An 18990-nucleotide genomic window follows, 5' to 3' on the forward strand; every position below is an offset into this window, starting at 1 on the left:
CTTTTTTTCCTGGAATACGCCAGGGAGAACGTTCGCTCTGTTGTGTTCATTTTTTTTTTCTTTTTCCCAATAACCTACAGAGCGTGAGGTCAAGTCATTAAAAAAAACAGCACGGTTTTTTTTACCTCAAACACATCTACTCTTTTCCTGCCTGCTCTACTTTTACCCTCGGATCATTTGTTTGACCTATAAGAGCTTGGCATGTCTCCACCCTTTGCGTGTTATGACTACCCGAGGCACGGCTGGCTGGGGCTTGCGTAAGTGTCGAGTGTATGTGTTCTTGTGCATACCTGCTTCCATGTCTGCGTAAGTGTGCGTGTGTTTGTGTGTGTGTGTGTGTGTGTGTGTGTATGTGTGTGTGTATGTGTGTGTGAGAGTGAGTGAAGAGTCAGATTAGGTATCAACAGGGTAGCTGAATTGTCTTGGTTGCTGGGAAGCAGCCAAAGCAACTACAGTATTGCCTAACTGAGAGTCGAGGTTCCGTCTCAAGGGATGACGGTGAAAATAAGGTGTAGGACGAGGCCATGTAATACATTTCTACAGGAAGCTCTTGTTTTGTGAACCTGAAGGGATTTATTGATGTATTAATCTCATAACCTTTAAAGGGAATGTAATCTTAAGCAAAGCGCTTGTCGGTGAGAGCTGAAATGGGTTGAGGAGTTGCGAAATCCTCTCAGGTGAACTTTGTGAAGTCATCCTCTCCCTTTGGCCACAAGCATAAACTTTATCCTTCCTTCAGGTCGGGGATCATTAAGGTTTCCCAACCACATAATCGTTCAAACAACAAACCTCAGTAACTTCCCATCATGTGTTATTCAATGTTGCTTGAAGGTCACAAAGATCATCAGCAACTTCCCAAGACCTCTGTGACCTCACGATGCAATGTCAATATTTCAGAACATAGTGTTCACAAATACTGCAAAGGCTGTTGACACCCTGTAAAGCTGATGTTTTAGGAGAAAGGTATGTGGTTTGATCTGCCATGTGGAGGAAAGTGAAAGTAAAATATATTAACCTGCGAGATATAGAAAAAGAAAAAGTGAGATATAGAAAAAGTGAGATATAGAAGCAGACAGCGAAGCACCTGTACCCTGGATGAGACTGAGCATTGTGTCTTTTCCTGGAACCTGTTGGCTCCGGATCGTTCCACTGATGCAATGGAAATATCATCCCTCTGTTTGAGTGGCCCTCTGACCTGCTTTTATTTCATAACACAAATTCCTGGAGGAGGGCTCCGGGCCGAGCGCGGTCCGCCGTTCTGGACCGGATGCCACATAATGACGGTGGTGTTTTCGCCTTTCATCCTAAATCAGAAACACATACCTGGGAAAGCAGTGGAGCGGCACAAAATGAGAACTCTGACGCCATCTTGTGGAAGCAATACGAATAGCAGCTTCTCGTCAAAAACAAAAATCATTCTGAGCACAGAAGCCTCCCTTTCTTCAGAAGTTTGGATGTGGTGTGAAATATCAGACAGATATTTAATTTGCAACATGTAACAGAAGGACCAAAAGGAGTTTCCTTTTGTTAGTGTATTACAGCACACACTAAATCTCCAAAGTGTACACACCCCTATAAAAGAGACGCTGTATTTTCCACGTTATATTTTTTCCCATACAATTCACAAACAAATCAGCTTGATGGGAAACAGTAAAAAAGATGCATTAACCCAATTGGATAATTATGCATCTCCTGACTGTGCTTCACAAATGAGGATATTTGGAGTCAATCAGCATCCCACACTCCGGCTTCCTGTTAGCACACTGCAAATAATGACTTTAACAGAAGGATGAAAAGGTGGAAAGGTCGGGATAGTCCTAGTAGGGTGCGTTTTTCTTTTTTTTGTTGTTGTTTGTAGTTTTTTCAGGAGCTGGAAAGGACATGTCTAACATTCATCGTCTACTTTTTTCCTAAATCAAATTCTGCCAATTAAAAACTGTGTGCACAATTTTGAAACTGACTGTGAAATCTGAAATGTAGTAGATTTAAAAATCCGATAATGGGACAGCAAAAATGTCTAAATATGCTAAGTTGCTGTATCGTGATTTAGAGTGTGAGGAAATGTTACACAATGGTTTAGAGACTAAAACAGTATTTTGAGCAGCCATGAGATTCGTACTAGGAAATGCGCAGCATCAAAAAAAAGTAATAAATTTACACATTCTTGTATAAATTAATTCAATGACCTTAAGAAGGTAGGATTAGTCAAATTTCTAATTGACACAGCCCTGAACATTCAGGATTTGTAGAAACAAAAGACTGATGAGAGAACATGGATTGACTACCATCTCCGTAAAGGTTAACAGGATTTATGGTGAACATATGACTTAAAGAAATAGGTAGTAAAGTGACAGGTGTGACGATTCCCTTTGATATTTTTGTGCTGATTTACCACAAAAAAATAAATAAATCCAATAAAATACATTGAAACCTGTGTAAGGGAACACTGTTGTTCATTTTGTTTCAGCATTAACAAACAACTTGCAGATCATTGTTTGATGTCTTTCACCAAAGCAGGAAAAGCACTCCTCCTCTTCCACCGTGAAAATATAAAAAGCTCCAAAGGATTCTGCATATTCACAGCAACATATGGCAATAACTTTCTCAGCGATTAGACTGAATGTTTGTCAGTCACAACGATGCCCTGCTGGGGGTACAAATACCGATCTGTCATCTCGCCTGGGTCAACAGTCTCTGAAGAGCACAGAGGAAGAAAGGACTATATGAGTGCTTCTTTGATTGCGTTATCTCGAGTAAAATGCCCCCTGGGGGACAATCTGGTCTCGTCATGATTGCTTATTATGAAAGGAATTGATATTCGGATGATGTATCTGTGAGGGACGAGACTCAGGAAGGTTTGTTTATTTGGATTTATCTCTTAGCAATTCAAAAACCTGCCATAACATTTCAGCAGTATTACGAAGGTCACTCTTTTTTTCCCCGGCATAAATGTTTCTGACAACAATCAGCAGGTTGGCAGCAAGTTATGGAGGGGATTTTATTGAGGACAGCTGCTCCAAAGCAGAGCATTGCGCAGTAGCAAGACCAAAATGGCAGCCTCCAAGGCCAAGACCAGGCAGTCCTTCTTCTCCCTACTTTCCGTGCTCATTTCCTGCTTTCTTCTTCCCATCTTCTTGCTTTTCTTCCATTATTTTCTTCTTTTCCTTTCTCCTGCCTCTTATCTTCTCCTTTCACTCCTTTCTTGTTTCCCTCCTTCCTCTCCTTTCTTATTTGATGCCATAGCTCCTTTTTTTCCTCCCCTGTGTCCTTTATTACTTTCCTTGTCTTCCAGTACTTGGTTTATCCAGTTCCTATGTTTAATGCCTGCCCACTGTAGAAAAACCTGCTTCTGCTTCTCTGTTTAGTATATTTAACTGAACGTAAACACCTGGGAACTCTTGAAAGTTTTCTTTCATTAAACATGTGAGACCCTGTTAAAAATATTAAATATTAAACATGATACAAATGAAAGAGCTTCTGATTAAGCTTTAGATATCTTTGTTAGAATATTATCTATTGCAATTATGCTACGCCTTATGATCAATATCCACTAAATGCCTAGTCAATGATAATAAGCACCCATAGTATTGCTGCAATCATAAAAAGTTAAAATGTCCAGTAGAGGGCAATATTTTCATGTTTTTAATAAGATTTAACTTAACCCATTTGCATGTGGGTTATGAAGCTTTTCTGCACATAAAAATGGTCTGGTACATTCATTAGTTATTTATAAATGAAGTTGTTCATGGATGTGCTTTTAAAAAATATATATAGCAAAACCTTCTCTTGGGTTAAAAATGTAATAAAATACAACTTTTATGCTTGTCGCATTTATGTATTCCCTCCTAGATTTTAATTTACAGCGGACATCTTCAAAAAGTTGCCTTTGCTTACTGTATGTTCACTGAGTGCATACATGTTTAGTTTAACTCCCAAACTGGAAGAGGTGGAACGTTATCATAAAAAGTCATCCAGATGCGTTTTGTACCTTCACAGTCCAAGGTTGTTTGGTTTGACTGAATCAAAGCTTTACTGAACGAACTTCAGGGTGTTTTTCAGGTGACTGTTTCAAAAATAGCCTTGGGCCTAAGGGAAACAGCCACAGAGTCCTGACCTAAATCCTACTGAAGACCTTTGGAGAGTTGAAACTTGTCACTGTGAGAGAAAAAAAAAAAAGCTGTAGCCTTAAAACAGCATGAAAACACGACAGTGGGGGGAGTTTTCAGGAAGCGACAGCGGACAGGTTCAAGAAGTATGCAGCTGGCTCAGGGCAAATGCTGAATAAACAGTTTTTACAGCAATAATTAGAATTTTTATGTAGCTTTTTTTTTTCTTATTTGACTTTATCTGTCTCTCTGGTAGAGGTGGAGGAATCTTGTTTTAGTTTATTGGAGACTCCTTCACCTTGTCTTTCACTGGGTCAGTGCACGACCTTGGTTGTTTTCATTTGCAGCCATTCTGTCACGTCTCACATTTACCTCTAGGATACTTTGACACAAGCAAAGTTTATGTTCAACTCAATATCTGCAGACTTGTTTGTATAATTTGGATGAAAAAAAGCTCAATTGTACTTTTGTCTTATTTCTGCTTTCTATTTCTACTTTCCCTTTTGTTAAAAAAAAAATATACTATCCAGTTTCTTAAATGGTTTTGTCACGATTTGTCAAAACAAACTGTTGCTTATTTGCTTAATTTTCCCTTTTTTTTAATTATTTTAAATTCACAACCTCTCCATATTTGGTTGTATCACATTGTTGCTCTGACAATCGGTCAAGTAAAAACAGTACAGAATAAATATATGCAACGTTTTCCAACAGAAGCTTATTTATTTCAATCTATTTTACTCTAAAAGCCGCACGAGAAAAGGAAACGGCCTCTGTGTTGTTCCAGCCATGTTTTCCTGTCGTTTCCCGGCAGCTTATTATTGCGCTAGCAGCTCGGTGAGTCCGGGCTGCAGTGTTAACACTCACCACACTGTCTCACGGCCGCTGCTAATGGACACAACAGGAGGTGTGCCGGAGTGTTTCCTGAAAGCTTTGTAAAATTCAAGGTGACCATCAGAGCAAAATGTTCAGGAAAGAGCTGACATGCTCTGTAACCATATTCATTCATTCATCCTTGATTTCTTCCCACTTTGTCACTTGAAAGTCTTTGGACTTTTGTTGTTGTAATTTTATGTGACAGACGGCTCACAGTTGGTCCACAGTTGAACTCTTTTTTTATATATATGTGTTTTTAGGTTATTGCTGTCTGAAAAATAAATGTGTGAGACCCATTTTAGATTATCTGCAAAAACTTTTGAAAATATTTTTTTAACACTACTTTGCGTTGGTCTGTCAGACTGAATAAAACGAGTTGAAGTGTGTGGTTTAATGTAAAATGAATGTGGAAAAAGGGGGCAGGACGTCACTATTCTGGGTATATTTGACCTGTTATAGTAGCTCAGTTGCATTCCAGCAGGGTCAAAAAGCAAGAAAAACTATCAAGCTGGTGGAAGCATAACTGAAAGCGAATCAAAGTTTGGTATAATCACACAAATACGGTCTCTACGTTCATATTAGCTATGCTCAGTTGTTCTCGGCGCACAGTCGAAATTAAAATATCTAAATATGTCAAAAATGATTTTAATAAAAAGACAAACAAGATGCTCAAGTCCTCCTCTGTCCCCGACAGTAACTTGCTGGTGAAAAGTTGTTGAAACGAAGCAGCGTTCTTGTTGTTACCCTGCAGAGAGTTCTTTCTCAAAAGTGCCCTCCCTTTCTCTCTCATGTCGCTCTTGTTTCAAGTGGCACATGCTATCTTGGGCTTTCGGGGCAGCTTTGTTCAAACAGCACAGCGTCAACCTACCCGATACTTTCCAGGCTCCAACCGCAGACTGGAGGAGAGCTCGAATAAAAAATCACAGAAAGTCTTCTCTGCAACCCATAGCCATGGCTGTGAGAGGAATGGAAATGAGACAACGGCAGATTTCAATTAGATTATTCCTGGAAAGTATAAATTTTTACCTCTTTTAAAATATGGAATCTGGGTACCGATTCAGGGACGTATTTCTATGCTTTCTTTAAATCTTGGAAAACAAGGTGGCCTTTCCATTAAGGGCAGCGAAAAATAATGCAAAAAGGTTTGTACAGTATTAACACTGTTAGGGGATTTTCCCAGTCACACGGGTTAGGTGAGTAAGCAATGAGTGTAGCTGCAGACTGTGCATTGTAGAGGGTCTCATTCTCTAAAAAAGCCATTACTTTGCATTTTCTGCTCACAGATTAGAAACTGGGCACATTGGGGCCTTTGTGCACGAGGAAAATAACTCTGCTACATACCCTTCTCGTGGAAGTAAAACCTACTTGTGTTCTCATATTTAAAACCACAGCACAGCAGTGTGCTCATGTACAAAAGCAAACGCTTTAGTGTCAAACAATCCAGAGTTAATAGAATGACATGTCATATCAGATTGCAATTTTTACAATGCAGCTATTGACTGGCATCCACAAATTTTAATCTTTTGATAGAGACGTTTGAATAGCTTTAATATATTACCTTTTTTTTTGCATAAGCAACATTTTTCAATACGTTTATTTCGGTTTCAGTGAGGGGGGGGGGGATGGATTCAATTTAAAATAAAACACCTTGTTTTATTTTAAATTGTGTTGTTCTGGTATAAACCAGCAACTTTTTCAGGTTGTTTCTAAAGTTGTATTAAAAAAAAATAAAGATAAAGAAAAACAGATCAATCTTTACAGGGTTTTTAATAACGGTGGAGTCTGCATACATACACTACCATTTCCCGTATGACACATTGAAATAAAGAAGCCGGTAATTTTAACTGTTTCCGAAAAAAATGGTGGAAGTGAGGACGCCGAAGCAAGATGAGACACTCAAGACAGGAGTTTGCACTTTGCGCAAAATGAAAGTGTTGCTACGCTAGGTCTTACGGTACAGAGTTCAGAGTCAAATAGTGAAGCACCCAGAATATTACACATTTCCACTTCACATCCAAGGTGATTGAATACAGGTTAAAAAAATAAAACAAAAACTTTAGCTGGAGTTAAAAATAAATAGCTTGTATAATTTTGAATATGTGTGAATTAAAGAAAATCCACACTAAATTCAGCCATGTGCACCAGAATCATTATAAGCCCCAAATGACTGTCGTTCATTCATACATCTACATTCGTGTAAACTTTTCTTAAGATGCCATGCAGCTCTGGTGAAGGTGGTGATCTCTCAAACGCATCTTTGCATTGCTGAAAATGTTAGAAAAGAGGGTTTTGGTTCTTAAACCGCTGGCTAATCGATTATGCATGCAGAGATTAATGATTACATATGCAATATGCAGACCTCAAAGTGTTTGCCTTGCACTTGTGCAACAAAGCATTTAGATGCAGAAACGTCATTAAAAAAAAAAAAAATAAATAAAAATTGTAGACCGTGAGGTAAAAATTTCAGCTGAACTTTGCTGTGCAGTTAAGGATTAATTTACTGCTTTTGCTGTGGTTGGCAGGTAGCGGCTACATTCATGACTCAGCAGCTGAGGGAGTGATGGAGTGTTGGACCAACAAGACAGAGAGATCAGGAGAAGAAAGCTGTGGTTAAAAAAAGGAGGACGGACAGGAGGAATAAAGAGCATCATGACTGGGGACAGAGAGCGAATAACTAAACAATGAGAAGTTAAGACGAGCTCTTTTCGTGGGAAGAGAGGTTCGGTTAGCCTGCCTCCACTCTGCGTGGAACTTTAATTACTTTTCAGCGTCGCTGCCCCTTTTGGTCACGAGCTGCGTACTCTGATCAGCAGCCTCTGATTATCGGGCCTTTGTGAGGCTCTGCGCCTGCTGTCAGGCCGTAATTACGTCTTCGCTGGGGAACATCTCAGCACGTCAGGAAGCTTAAAATGCTATTATTCAACCGGTTCTCCAGCTTTACAGGCTCGATTTGCTCACAGCTGCAAAACTTGTTGGCTGGACCCACTGTAATCATTAAACAGGGTTAAGAAATGTTGTTTTCCCTCGCTTGGTGCAGTTGCTTACACGTTTTTCTGCTGTCACGAGGTTGCAGTTCATCTGATAAATGAGGAGACGCCTGATGGAAACATCAGGTCTTCCTGGCTTTCTGGAACATTTTACTTCTTTGAGAGCCTCCTATGAGAAACGGAGGCTCTGCTACAGAGAGACAACTTGTTCCAGGGCCAAAGCTCAGGAACTGGGATGAAACGAAACAAAAACGTGAATACAATCATTTGTTCCCTGTTATATATAGAGATAGACGTTCCTCTTGGTCACCACTGGTGCAAAACATTCATGTAAGATGTCGACTGCCACACATGATGATAAAGTGGACCTTCTTGTTCTTCTTGTTGTGCCAGCGATGTTGGAAACCAACGAACCTCTTTGGGTTGTTTATCTCGCTGTGAGCAGCCTGCGCTTTGGGACAGTTTAGAGAGGCAACAGTTTCTCTCTTTTCATGAAACCCCTCAGCATGGAGCAAGCACTTTTGATGTGAAAACTGAAATCTCGGAGTTTTGCAACAAGTCATGCTTTGGCTCCAAGTCAAGGGTTTTTAACCACCTGCTTCCTCACCAGGAGCAGATCGACAAGGAGATCACGGGGGCAGCTATCCCCAGTAACCTTACCACGTCCATAAGCCCCTCTAAACTTTTTCTGTAAAATCAAACCTAAAAAACCTAATTACTTATTTGACCATGAGCTTCTTTTTGCCTTGGAATTAAATATTAATTCACCAAAAATAACTAATCTTAGGTTCCTAAAAAAAAAACAGCATCAAACCTGCCTCCCGCTCCACACTTCACATTTGCAAGGCTTTCTGTTTTTGCAATCTGAGCTGCATAACTTTCTGTCAGTAGTGTTTTAACATGCAACATTAAAGTCCAATAAAGTTTGCAATGAATGCAATGTCTGCTGAAGATGACAGACGGTTGTGGTTTAATCCGTTTCGTTAATCGCTTGCCGACAGTGACTCACTGATTTGTAAGAGCATTAGCATATTTTGCTTCTTTGTTTTGCTCACAATAAACACGAAAACAGTTTATGAATAGTTTCATTAGAGCTTGTTGTTTCAGTGAGGACACTTTAAGATCAAGCTTTAAAAAAAGAACATTAAAATTTAAAATAACAATTTGGTGAATTTCTTGTTTAAAACATGTTTGTTTTTCATTCGGCGAAGTTACTACCAGAGCATCCAGAAATTTTACTCAGGTAAGAGTAGCAATACAATAACATCACTCAAGTGAAAGTTAACAGAACAATGCAGTAAAACCATTCCAAAATGTTACTCAAGTAAAGAAGGAAACATGTAACTGAATGCCATGACAGTGGGGACTAAGTGCAAACAGTGGCTTTGTAAAATACATCTGTATGCAGAATAAAAGCTCTGACTTTTCTTTAACTTTTGACAGTCACTCAAAACGTTTCTCAGCGAAGACATAACAGAATTCAGTCCATTTAAATGCAATAGCTGTTGCGAAAGGCGTGCTTCATTTCATTGTTTACACCTCGTTTTGTGTTTCAGCCTGTGATGTAATGGATCTAAATGCATTTAGCTGCTTCTGTAGGTTACTGTGAGTAAAAAGTACAATCTGCTGAGACTTTGTTTCATGCACAAGATCTCTGAATGTCAGTCACTTCAGCTCCAAATGAAAGACGTTTGCCAAGAGGAGCGTTGAGGGCGAGGTGCGACTCTCCCAGAGCACTTTGAGGTTTTTCATATACTGAACAAACACCTGATTGTGAAGTGAGAAAGTCTTGCTGGAAAATTATCTGACATAAAATAAAATATTTAACTCACAAAAGGCGGAAAAATTAAAAGCTGCTGTGGCTGCTCTGTCCAATTTCTCAGCATTTCATTGCAGCTGCTTAAAGTTGTACTCTGTATTTGCCCAGCACATGCTTGAATGCATGCATGTCAGTTTGAGGCATGCGTCTAATGAGACTACGGATGGTGGATCCAGAAGAAGTGGGAAAACGTTGCAAGTCAATTTTTATATAAATTCTTATACGGACCCTGAAAAAAAATAAAAATAAAAAAAATAAAAAATTTGTAAACTGAAAATTATAATTATTCAACGTTGGCTGTAGCTAAATTCAGTTCGAATAAATCAGTCAAAATTTACTTATTCTCTGATTTTCTGTTAGGAATCGGGGGCGGGAGGGAGGTTCTGTTTTTTTTTTTTTTTTTTGAAAAATGTCTAAAAAGAAATATTATTATGCTCAGCTGTAATGTGAATCATCAACACAGATGATTAATGATTGCATATTTGAAAATATGAATAAATGTTTTACTTAATATACACACCAAACTTGTGATCTCATTTTGTTTTCTTTAAAAAGAAATCTGCTGACATCTTTTTTTTTTCCTGGTTTATCCTGCGTGCAATGTCATCTTTATCTAATTATTATTATCTGTATCCTTGCACTAGTTTTTTTCTTATTTTCAGCCATTATGCTTTTTATTTCCTTTTTTGTGTTTTTGATAGAAGAATTTGCAGCATGTCTATGACATGAAATCCAAATTTCTAAAATCAAATTCCCTGACACAGATGTGAGATTCTCAGCATCCAAAATGACTTTCGGCATGTATCAACTTGCATCTACAATTATCTAAAAGAAACTTGAAGCTTGTAAGTTTTCAAATATGTGGGAAAACACAAAGCAATACCAGACAATAAGAAAAAAAAAGCTTTAACAAAGTAAAAAAAAAAGAACACACACACACACACACACACACACACATAAAAAGTTATCACCCAGCTGTTCAGTTGGAAAAATGATTCGCAAAGCTGAAATTCAAAGCAGTGAAATCTGGCTTACTAGTCCTCTGATGCTCCAAGGCTTTAAAATGTACTAAATAAATGTTGGACTGGTTTTAAAAGCTTACAGGTTTAATCAAAAGTTTCTCGAGTGCTGACATAAACTGCTTTAACACCAAATCATAAATACTATATGTAGATTTCCCACAATTCAGCGACAGTACTTTGCGATGTTGACTTTTTCATGTTTTTAATTTTTTTTCATTAGAGTCTAAAACGTCCACCATTCTGACGTCTGCAGAGTCTGATCACACTTGTGTGTCTCCTACGTGAGCGGCCGCATTCGGCTCTTGTGTTTGTTTCCCAGAGCAGCCAGCCGTCAGAGGAGCCTGTGCTCCCAAACAAACCTTCCTGCTGCACGAGGGGATTTTTGTCAAGTTTCAAAGGCAGTGATGTTGCCAATTACTTTGCTGGAGCCGGCCGGCTGTCTCGTCCTCTTTGACCTCAGCAAACAGGGACCTTCTCATGGCTGACACATCTGAACTGCTGAAGGGAGAGGTTAATGGGTTGCTGTTCGGACCAAAGATGTGAAGCGTGCTCTCATCTAGAGACGCAGTTTCCTCAGAAAGGCAGGGACAGAAGTACGGCTCGACTCAACAAGGAACTAATTAAAAACAATAAAAAAATATATATAGAAAAGCTGAGCTGTGAGCCGTGAGTGCTTCCTCCTGGTGGGGAAACATCGCAGGGTGGGACGATTCCCTCAACACCAGCAGGAGAGAAACAGGAGACAGACATCGATTTACCCCGAGATCCTACATGGAGTCAGGGGGTCCAGTAAATTGATGAAGAGATATTCATTTACAATGATCAAAAGCAATCAACAATCGGTGAAAACTAAACTCAAAAATCTTTAACTGAGGAAAAACAAAACAACAAACAAGATTCAGAATCAAGAAATCAAACGATGTCAAAATAGCACTTTTTTCTGTTGTCTACACTTCCTCGCAATGGCAATTATACAAACGCTTCCAAATTCACCTTTTCTTGAGTTCTCAGTATGTATTCATTTAAAAATATAAAATACTGGCAGTCACTATGACTTTATGGGAGGAAGAAAGGAAACAAGGAACGAACCAACCAACCAACCAACCAACGAACAAGGGAACAATGTATTATTTAGACATTGGAAAAGATAACGTCTGGAAGTTCAAATGCTTTTTTGATACAGTTTTACACAATTTAAGCAAGGAACATAGAAAGAAAGACAGAGGAAAACGACAACTCACTGATCTTTACTTGCATCTAAAGTTAGAGCAACAATTAAAACGATTAGAACAACTGGAAATGTGATGAAATTCAGTAGAGAACTTGTGGAGGGAGCTGTAGAGAAGAAAGAACCCATAACTCTGAATAATCTAGAACTTATTGACAAATAGGAAAAATCAAGGATCCTTCTCACCGTATTCTCCAACCTGGCATATAGGAAACGACTAAATGCCAATAAATGTGACAATGGTGGATTTGTTTCCCTCCTGAATAAATGTGCTTAAACTGAAGGTTACATTTGTACACAGTTTAAACCGAGACTACTGCGTCAAAAGCTGAATTTATTTGAAGCATTTTTACACATTATTATCATGGATGCCAAGAGGTTCAGAGGGCGTTACGAATGAGAAGCTGGAAAGACCTAAACAAACTGAGCGAAGCGACATCGTTCGGTTTTTTTGGAGGACTTTGTGATTTCAAACGGTCACACTGTTATTCGCATTCCTCCCAATATTATAGGATGTTAAAACAGTCTGCTGGTGAGCAAGATTGCGACGTTCAGGCCTTCGACTCTCCATGCAAATGACTTCATCTTTTGTTTTCTGTGCTGCGGATTTGATCATAATCAGGCCTCTTGAAACACTTGTATTTATCTTCATAGGCTGTTCCATTGTGCAGCCAAGTGATAAAAGTCTGACCCGTGAATCTGAGCTCATTAATCTTGGCTTTATCCACGCCGTGAATATAAAAACACGGCGCATTAACCTGAGAAAAGCATGTCACCAAAAGTCAATTATACTTGATTTTTTGGGACATCAAAAGGGTCTTTAGTTTTGTTGTATCTCTTTCCAAATGGTCGGTCTCTTTTGCTGTGCTTGTTCTTATAAAACACTTTATTTTTTGTGTTTTTTGTAATATTTGGAAACTAAACTTTAAGTCCAAAAAATATACATATTGAATAATAGTTTATGTCTAAGGGTTCAACACGGTTCCCTGTTCAGAATTACAGAATTTTTCTTAACTTTTTGTCAAACTTTTACCTATTTTTCCCATGTGATGTGAATGAATAAAGCAAGACATGTTGTATCACATGTCATAATTTAATTATGTTACAGCTGGACGAAAGGAAAACAAACACTAATCGCCAGAGCTAAGCTACCTTGTAACAAAAAAAACATCTGTGCAACAAATTTAAACTAATATGTGTAGCTATGTCATTTATAGAGTAAAAACTGACATTTATATACAGTAAAAAAAAAAAAAAACACGTACAAACTTTTTTCTTACTGTCAGTCACTAAACCAGGCTAAGTTGTTCTTGTTTAAGCTAATTAGATCACTGATAGATTTATATTTGCTAAATATAGACGCTTTCTACGTAATTTATCGGTTTGCTTCGGCGTCGTTGTCCATTTGTAAAGCCTACTTTTGCCAATCGAAATGTCGTTTCATCTTAAAATAATATTCTTTCCTGTTGATGCCGTCCAGTTTGTAAAGTCCCATTTTAAACACATGGCTTTGTGCGACGCGAGACCTAGAAGTAAAAAGATTCAAACTTTAGTCAGAGATTCCCTCGTTGAGCTCGGAGGTGAGTTTTCTCTGAGTAACGCAAATGGATCTAAAGTGCAGATGACCGGCTCCTTCTGATAATGGACATCAGTGACGCGGTGAGTCAAAATCAGCAATCACATGAAGGTCGTGGTGAACATGCAGAAGCTGTACAGGTGGCTTAGCCAGCTGTCATCATCCACTCGTCATTCCCCGGGCATCTGGTCGCCCCAATCACACACGGAAGAGAAATTAGTAGCTGGACGTTTATCTGGCCTGATGTCCTCCCCGGATCAAGGACAACGGAGGCGAGGGTGAGATTTCATAAATGCTGATGTGTCACACGAAATACTGGATGACTCCAGCTCTGTCGCTGTCATGCAGGACTGTCAACTCGCTATATAAAAGTATATATGTTAATACACTGAAATATTTTCATTGATAATGAGGCGAATCCCTTGGTACGCCTCCTATCCGATTGTAGCTTAATTCAAATGTGAGCAAATTTAAGTAAACACAAGATTTAATCTCAGTCCACTTGTGAAAAAGAAGCTAAGACATCCCATCATGGTCCGTGTGCTTTGATCATATGTGTATTCAATATCGAGTAATAGAAATGAACAACTTCAAGGGTGTTCAGGAAGATGACTGGCCGCTTATGTGCTTGACAACGAGTTTGTTTGCTCACATGTAACATCTTCAAACAGGCCAAGATATGACAAGTTCATCCTGAAAGCAGACTGTAAGATGCTGAAAGAAGTCTTATCTATGGAAGCATTAAAGACAGACTTCAATCAGAGCAGGACTACACAAGTGCAAGGTTGAAACTTCTTCAAGGAAAACATTAAGCCTGCATTGAGATTGGCCAAAGAGAAATAAATACGAAAACCTTTAAATAGGCCTTTAGCTTAGCATCAAGTTTTCATTTTTTTCCAGAGCTGCGTGTCTTTGTAGTCTAACATCGGCAGTCAAGTTCCTGTTTCTTTCAACAGTGAAAGTGCAGGATCTGAGAAACAGAGAATTTACCGACAGACACTCAAAATATGATCTGAAGTTTCAGAGCCCTGAACCCCATTGAAAACCTCCTGGTTATTCCACCAGATACTGATTTCTGAACTCTTCCTGAGTTAAAACATTCGTATTGTTGTTTCTAAACGAACATGAACTTGTTTTCTTTGGTTTATTTGAGGTTTAAAAGTACGGTAAAAAAAAAAAAAAAAAATTTATCATTATTTTGACTATTTCTCATTGTCTGCAATATAAAAATAAAATTTTTGCTTGGAATTTTGCAGACACATTTCCAGTAGAATAAAAGAATAAAGAAGTTATATCAGAGAAACTGATCAGTTTAAGTGGTCTCTTAACTTTTTCCAGAGCAGCATCCATCCATCCATCCGTCCATCCATCCGTCCATCCATCCATCCATCATTCACATGCATTTGGGGCAGCATTGGGTCCCCAGACCTCCAGACAGATGGCAGCTGCCAGTTGGAGCGTGCCCTCAGCTGTCTGCAGAAGCCTGGCAGAAAGAAGATGTCACTCAACAATCTAGCCATCTGCTTCACTCTATCAGCTATCAAAATTATATGACCAATATGCTCTGTTTCAGAGGCCTCAAGAGAATACGCCATTATGGCCTATTTGCAACAAATGCTCAGATTCAATAAAACGAAAAGAGCCAGAAGCTTTGGGACAGCAAAGTGGAAAAACAGCAGATTATCGTTATGCGTCTGCATGCAGCTAACGTCGAGCAGGAAGACTGACTGGAACCTTGTTTAAATAACTCAAAGTAATCATATTTATTCAGAAAGACCCATATGAATTCATGATCGATGCGAAAAGTTGGCAACGTGGACTAGCGCGCATTTCTGTGCTTTCAGCAGCATCACACAAGTAATTACTCAGACAGCCTCCTGAAAGTTGCTGTTAATTTGTTTGTTATGGGGGGGAAAAAAAACAGTGGATGCACGACAAGAAGAGACAGAATGCAAATCAGTTTTGGAGTGCTGTCTTACTCCTCTTCACGAAGCTTTACTTTGCACAGCCTCGACAGCCAGAAGTAACTCGAAAACTGCCTGATTATGTCGTACCGAAGCTCCTTCAGCCATCAGGAGGTGGAACAAACAACACCGACTGTGTACAGGCTCTCTCATAATGAGGATGCGAATGCAGTCGGAGGGCATATAGTTCAGCTGCCGTGTTGCATATGACACACTGATGAATACATTTTGGACCATGTTTTTCTTTTCTCTTCTTTTTTTTTTTTTTGTTCTTATGGAAGAGAGCTCAGTGGCACAATCTCGAAATCAGCACATAACTCTGAGCTTTAAGTCGACTTAGGTGTTCGTCAGCATCAGAGGCATGAAAAGCTTTTCTACTTCAGAGCTAAAGATTTCACAACATAAGCCGCATGAAAGTAGAAGAATAACAAGCTAATCTTTGTCAGGCAAAGATTTACACATGGCTTGGCAGAATTAATTTGGGTAAACAGGGGATTTTTATTGGTTTCTTTGGAAGGAGGGAAAAAAAGAAAAAAGAGAACCATAGTCAGTAATCACTTGCGTTAAATTTGAAATCTCGTCTTCATAAATTAATTAAACATTCTGCTGTGAAACGAGTCTCGTCTAAGAGTCAGGTGAAAGCAAAATATGAGATGCAAAAAAAAAGAGAAGGTTTTTACAATTAAAAAGTTATGCATGAGTCATTATCAAAAACGTTTGATTCAGAGTAAACTATTGTTAATAGCTGCATAGCATATTCTGATGCTGTGAATTTACCCTTTCTGTGCAATATGTTATTCTTAGCTCTGCTTTCATAATTTTATCTTTATGTAATTCTACATTTTTTAAATTACCTGTCTCTGAATGAATAAACAGTAAAGGTTATTTCTATTCTATTCTATTAAAAAAAAAAACATTGTTTTTAAAGCCTTTGATTAACGCAGCTGATTTACTTTTTACTTTTTTCTCTTCTTTGTTGTTCCATTCAAATCTCCGCATTTTAATCATGCACTCTATTCAGAGTTGTCGCTGATGGGTGCCATAGTTTCAAATAACTCTCCAGCCTCACATCATGCAGCAAAGTGAGCTTTTAACTTCACCACCGTGAGTAAATCATGAGCTGATGTACAAGAAAACTGCAGTGTGATAGAATCAGTGGATGCAGTAGAAATGGAGGGTTGTAAAGAAAGACCTGTTGGTAAAATGAATTATCATTATCTATTTGACTAGTATCTTTTTTTTTTTTTTCATGGAAAAAGACCGGAACAGCAATGGAAATCAACAATAGCTGCACACAAACAATGACGCCACCTGTCTGACTAGCGTCCCAAGGCGATCCAATGTGTTGGGCCGGCATGGGAACGCAGATAAGAGAAATCAGATTTATCTTATTTGTCGTGCATTGCATTTTTCTGACTGCTCTGACGGTAATGAGGATCCCAAAGAAAGCTTGTAATTATTAGGCCCGAGCAGCTAAGCGCTGCGAAGGCCTATTGTTATTTATAATTGTATCTGAATTTACAACTGCAATATAAAACACTGGTATCTGTGCGGTAACTTGCAGAAACTTCCTTGTTTTTACATTAAATTCAGAACTTGTCCCATGTAAATGTATTTACCTGCAGGTAAACACTGTATGAAGAGCAAAAGTCACAAAACTCATTTACAAAAACAAAACCCTGAAACGACAGCCTCGCAGCAATAGACTGTTATTGGCATTTATTTTCTGTTTACCTTCTAACAATGAGTGTCACGACTCCGACATAAATTATTCAGATGTCTGCTGGCTACACCGGCGGCTTCAAATTATCAGGCATTCCCTCCAGAGGGAGAGCCATCAGATTGAAGCAGATCGGATCCCAGTTCCTCAGGAAACAACCAGTAGCTCCTGTTGGAGTCGAACTAACTTTACGGCTACGTCGTATTTCTGCCCAGCTTTTACAGTCGTGCTTGTTTACTTCCTGTGGCTGAGCGTTTTACACAACCTCCCTTTAATCCGGAAACTGGATCCATCTCAGAACGACCGCTTGACAAATTTCCCATTGTTCAGCGAGCCAGTAATTATTCCTTCACTCAAGAGAGACTTTTGGCTCTCAGATACCGTTGACTGTTTGTTTTTGTTTTGTTTTTTTCGACATAAAATCTCCCAAGAGTGATGTTAAACTCCACTAAATGTTCTGGGTGGGCTTTGGGGTTTTTCTTGGCACGAGCCGGAGACACAAAGAGTGTCTGTTGCTATTGTGGCCGCATGTTGCTCCTTCTCAGCAGGGCTGGAGTAATCAACTCCACACACTGCAGGTCCGCGGCACAAAGAATCACAGGGCTGGAATCTGAACACATCTAGAAGTGCTTATGAGTTCACATGCAGTGTACATATTTTAATGAGCTTATTCATTCTTAATTGGACGATTTGTTTGGAAGGAAACCCATGTGCTCAGCCATATGGCCCCGAGAAAATTAGGGGTGTGGGTTATTGTTCTTTTTCATGCTGCTTTTTGTAACTGGAAAACATTTGTGATCAGGAGGCCTTTGTATTTTAACTGCTGTAGAGCAATACAGTTACTGAGGCTAGAGTAAAAGGCACTTTGATTTTATTGTGGAAAACTCAGAAAATGAGGAATCTACTATTGTACTTAGTTTTAGTTTTGCTTTTAAATTCAGCGACAGTTTGATGTTTTAAAAGTCGTAACGCAGTAATATATAATTTTTTTTTTAATTCTTCTATAAATTTAGCTTAGCTTATTTTAATGTGGTTTATCTTAGTATAGCCTATGTACATTATCTTACCTGAATTCAACTCTTTGTAAGTTAGTTTTTTTATGTTATTTTTGGTTTATGTTTTGTTTTGTTTTTTGGGGGGAGGGTGTCACGATCGTATTTCTGTGTGCTTATTTTTGGAGGGGGTTTTTTGTGTTAAGTTTTCTTCCTGTGAGTCTCTGCGTCTTCCCCGTTGATTGTTTCCCAGGTGTGACTCATTCTTTGATTACCCTCCCTGTGTATTTAAGTCCACCTGTTGTCTTTGTTTCTTGTCGGATCGTCGTCGTGTATACCAGCCAGTTTCCCTGTGTTTGTCGTGCTGCCTGTTGTTTTGTTCTCTGGATCACTTATTAAATCATCAATTCATCTTCGTCCTGGGTCCTGTCCGCATTCGTTCTCACCACCACAACCATAAATCATGACACGGGGTTTTAGCATGGTTCAGATTAGTCAGTGTGTGGCTACACAGACTATTTCCATCTGTTTTATTAGTAAACCTAATGAATTTTAAATAGATTCTGTGTTACATTATTTACACCGTATTTTTCGGACTACAAGCTGCTACTTTTTCCCCACGCTTTGAACCATGCAGCTTACAGCCTGGTGAAGCTTTTCTGTGTGTTTTTCTTCAACCACCAGGGGGCGCTTTAGCAGGAAG

General features: G+C 38.9%; 1 long non-coding RNA gene across 1 annotated transcript in view; it reads right to left on the minus strand.

Annotated features, from left to right (window-relative positions):
• Nucleotides 1–26: 26 nt before the first annotated feature.
• Nucleotides 27–18990, minus strand: part of LOC107835770 (uncharacterized) — a 21218-nt gene continuing 2254 nt past the window's right edge. Inside the window, exons 2-4 of the long non-coding RNA XR_001661591.1 lie at nt 7676–7680; nt 5088–5092; nt 27–37 (exon numbers count right to left, since the gene is read on the minus strand). This is a non-coding gene — a long non-coding RNA (uncharacterized LOC107835770). The remainder of the gene's footprint in view (nt 38–5087; nt 5093–7675; nt 7681–18990) is intronic.

The sequence above is a fragment of the Poecilia formosa genome, unplaced genomic scaffold (assembly GCF_000485575.1).
Source record: "Poecilia formosa unplaced genomic scaffold, Poecilia_formosa-5.1.2 Scaffold21, whole genome shotgun sequence".
Classification (NCBI taxonomy): Eukaryota; Metazoa; Chordata; class Actinopteri; order Cyprinodontiformes; family Poeciliidae; genus Poecilia; species Poecilia formosa.